This window comes from Jaculus jaculus, chromosome 17, assembly GCF_020740685.1.
Source record: "Jaculus jaculus isolate mJacJac1 chromosome 17, mJacJac1.mat.Y.cur, whole genome shotgun sequence".
NCBI classification, from domain to species: domain Eukaryota; kingdom Metazoa; phylum Chordata; class Mammalia; order Rodentia; family Dipodidae; genus Jaculus; species Jaculus jaculus.
The window spans coordinates 63,415,590-63,419,798 of NC_059118.1; the positions used below are offsets into that span (position 1 = coordinate 63,415,590).

Sequence of the window (4,209 nt, forward strand, 5' to 3'; positions counted from 1 at the left end):
TGTGGCAGAATGGAACCTTGTGGGTGAGAATCCTGACTGCTTCCCACAGTGTGAATAAACGCCTGTCACACACAGTTGCCCTCTGTGCTGGGTCGTGCGCTGTGCGACTGTGTCCTACGTAGATGCATGTCCTACCATGTCTGTCTTGATTGAAAACGACCCAGACTGTTTTGTCACTATCGCCTAGCAGCACAGCACAACTATTTACGTGGCACTTCCGCCACATCACGTAGAAGTGATCTAGAGGTGGCTTAAACCACATGGGAGGGTGGTGTGGCTTCCAGGCAATCCCAGGCCATTTTATGCAGGGGACATAAGCCCCTTGGATTTTGGTTCTGGAACCATTTTCCTGTTGGACACCAAGAGACATCTGTGTAGAGCTAGCTGTACACAGGCCCACCTCTGCCCAGAGCCACAGACCTCTTAAAAGAGAAGACCCGGGCTGGATAGATGGCTTAGCGGTTAAGCGCTTGCCTGTGAAGCCTAAGGACCCCGGTTCGAGGCTCGGTTCCCCAGGTCCCACGTTAGCCAGATGCACAAGGGGGCGCATGCGTCTGGAGTTCGTTTGCAGAGGCTGGAAGCCCTGGCATGCCCATTCTCTCTCTCTTTGTCTATCTGTCTTTCTGTGTCTGTCACTCTCAAATAAATAAATAAATAAATAAATAAATAAATAAATAAATAAATAAAAAGAGAAGACCCTTAGGTGGGGCGTGGTGGCGCATGCCTTTAATCCCAGCCGGGAGGCAGAGGTAGGAGGATTGAGGCCACCCTGAGACTACGCAGTGAATTCCACGTCAGCCTGGGCTACGGTGAGACCCCCACCTTGAAAACACAAACAAACAAACAAAACTAAAATAAGAAGACCCTCCTACGGTGCCCTTTGTAAGCGTGCGGGGCACTCCAGAGCTTGGGAGAGTGTCTGCTAAGTTACGTGCGTGATGTCACCTGGGATGTGCCACACCTCAAGTGCATTTCCAAATTGCAGGCACTGCTTTTTTCTTTCTTGTTTCCTTGCTCGCTGTTGGAAAACTTGTATTTCTTTACTTTTATTTAAAAACTTTTTTTTTTTTTTTTTTTTTTTTGCCACTCAGACTGCATTCTCGCCCTCTAGCTCTCCCGGGGAAGAGGAGAACAGTCATCCCCGGCTCTGGGCAGTGGCGCAAACAGCCAGGGCCAGCGTCACGCCCAGGAGGGAACGCTGCGACTCCTCCGCGTGGTTTCCCGTTCTCTGCGCAGCCAGAGAACCTTCTCTAGGAAGGACCTGTAGGCAGGATCCCTGAAAGTACAGTCTTTTCCATTGCTTTCCTGCACAGTGAGAAGGAATGAAGGATCCCAGAGGCCTGGAGCCTCGCCTCCTGGCCAAGGACCTTTATTCCTCCTCACTCCCGATTTTCAGTGTCCAAGACCTTGCTGGAATGGCCGTTGTCACCGTGACATCCCTGCCGCCCTCTGGGGTCAGAAAGATGGAGCTGGCTATTTTCCTAGAGTTGGAATCCCTTTGGGATTTTCCTGCACAGTGGTGAAGGGGTGACCACGCAGATGGGCTGTCCTCAGCGGACACACTTCCAGGAGGGAGTCAAGGAGAGGGAGAAAGCATTCTTAGGGAGTAAAGCTACGTACCCAGATGGCCCCTTCTTCCGTGGGGGGATAGAAGACGAAGGGGGTCGGGAAGGAAAACCCACCTCTGTGGTGCCCACGTGTGCTGCCCAGCCTGCCTCTGGGCAGATCTCTCCACTTGTGTAGTGGTGCCACCTTCTCCCTGACTCCCCTCCAGAGTCAGCTCGGCCAGGCACGGTGGGTGCTCTCTCACATCTGCCCTACTGCTTAGTTCCTCTGTGGCCCTCTCCTCCACTCCCAGGAGCCTGGAGCTCTGATTTGTCGGTCGGAACCCCCCTCCACTGCCCCAGGTCTGCACCCCCTCTCCTCTTGACCCTGCCCAAGCTCTACGGCCTCCACCTTCTGGTCCTGTGGACACGGCCCTTCCTGTCCTGTCTGGAAGGGATCCCACCTGCCCAAGTGTCACAGGACACAAGGTTCAGTGTGGCTAGGACCGAAATGAGAAGGGCTACATGGAAAGAACAGGTTGGAGGGAGAGATTCTGAAGGGGCAACGGAGAGGCCAAAGCCCCTCACCCTCTGCTAAAATGTTTGGGGGACCCACAGAAGATGGTAGTTATTCAACAAGGCACATGGCTATGAAGCAGCACTCAGATGTGTCTCAGCTTACTGGAGGATAATAAGTCTTGCTGGGCGTGGTGGTACACTCCCTTAGTCCCACACTCGGGAGGCAGACGTAGGAGGATCGCCATGAATTTGAGGCCACCCTGAGACTACATAGTGAATTCCAGGTCAGCTTGGGCTAGAAGGAGACCCTACCTTGAAAAAACAAAAAAAAAAATCGCACCACATGTTCTCTCTCATATGTGATCCTAGCTACAAATGTTTAGGCTTGTATGTGAGTTGGAATAAAACCTGGTTGCAGAGGCCAATAAACTAGAAAAGGGACAATAAGGGAGGAAGGAGAGGGGAGGACTTAAGGGGATGGTGTTGTGTATTTGTAAGCAGACGAACAGCTTAGTGGGGGTGGAATGGCTTAAGTGAGGTCAGGGGAAGAGACTGAGTAAAGAAAGGCTACAGGGAGGGTTAGTCAAAATCTAAGAGGGAATAAATAAGCCATATGAAATCTACTTTTTTGGACAATGGCAAAACCAGAAACCCTAGATTACTAGAAACATCCATGCCAGGGATGGGATACCTTCCAGTGAGTTGTTGGCCAGGGAGGTCCCTAATGCCCACCCCCCCCAAACATTATAAGCCTAGGCTTTTGGTTTCCCAGTGGGAAGAGATTGTAAGACCCTACTGCTGAAGACTCCACATACTTGGGCTGCAAGGTCACAGAGAAATCTTGCTGGAACTAAGCTGAAAACCTCCTCCAATGTAGACCAGCTGACAGCAAGCTGCAAAAAGTTACACTGCATGCAGCTCTATGGGAGAAAGAGGTCATCAGTGGAGATAAACGACACTCCAAGTGGACAGTGCAAGTCTTAAGTTTGGTCAGCTAGGCCAAATGAGCCAATGGGTGAAATAGTGGTATGTCCGTTATGGAGGAAACCAACTACTCTCTAATTGGACTGGAAGCTCACACCATAGGTGGGGAATACATGCCTGATACTGAAAATTCAGCATGGGACAAGTCATGAGCCCTATGGGTGGCTAAATGTATATATTATGCTCACCAAACTGCCTGGTAAGCACTTCTCTTAATGTTCACACCCATACATTAATGCTACTCTTACTTTTGGTTAGAGAAGCTTCTCTTCAGATAGCAGCGACCTCTGGGATGACTTAGAAGGCACCATGGTGCTGAGAAGATGTGATGGAGAAGTGTTCAGCACTGAAACATCTCTATCACACCTTCCAAGGCTCAAGTCCATTGTGGGAGAGGTGGTGGAAAGAATGTAAGAGCCAAAGGAATGGTAGGACTGCTTACAATGTGTTCCTCCAGACACAAAATGGTCTGGATATCCATGACCTCACAGTGCCTGACACTATCTATACAAGACCCTCATAATAGGAGGAAAAGCTGATAATATCAAAATAACAGAGAGACTAATTGAGAAGGGGAGGGGATATGATGGAGAGTTGAGTTGAGAAGGAGAAAGTGGGGGAGGTGGAATTATCATGGTTTATTGTCTATAATTATGGAAGTGTCAATAACTTTTTAAAAAAATTATAAATCAAATAGTATTGTGCATACCCAAACTATTATCTAGCTGAGTTCATCTTTACCTAAATTTCTTTTTCCTTTTGGTTTTTATGAGGTAAGGTCTTGTTCCAGCCCAGACTGATCTGGAATTCACTATTACAGTCTCAGGGTGGCCTTGAACTCATGGTGATCCTCCTACCTCTGCCTCCCAAGTGCTGGGATTAAAGGTGTGTGCCATCTCGCCTGGCATCCTTACCCATCTCAAATGTACTCTAACACTTACACTTGAGTTGAACAAGACCATCTAAGGCCGAGCATCTTGCATGACCATGCTGTCTGGCTCTGATACCTTACTGAAGAGCTCTGGGATGGTTGTCTGCAGATATTTGTACCATCATGAAGCTGAAAAATCCAACTCAAATAGCCTTTCAGGGACCAGATGTTGGAGATAGCGATGTAAACATTCAAGACTAGGTGCTGGACGACCACAATCCAATCTACTAA

The 4,209-nt window shown here is 49.0% G+C and overlaps 1 non-coding gene across 1 annotated transcript; it reads right to left on the bottom strand.

The window, feature by feature from the left end:
- Positions 1-1,082: 1,082 nt before the first annotated feature.
- On the bottom strand, positions 1,083-1,292 carry LOC123455716. The gene has a single exon (XR_006634091.1). It is a non-coding gene; the product is annotated as a small nucleolar RNA U3 (small nucleolar RNA).
- Between the last annotated feature and the right edge of the window lie 2,917 nt (positions 1,293-4,209).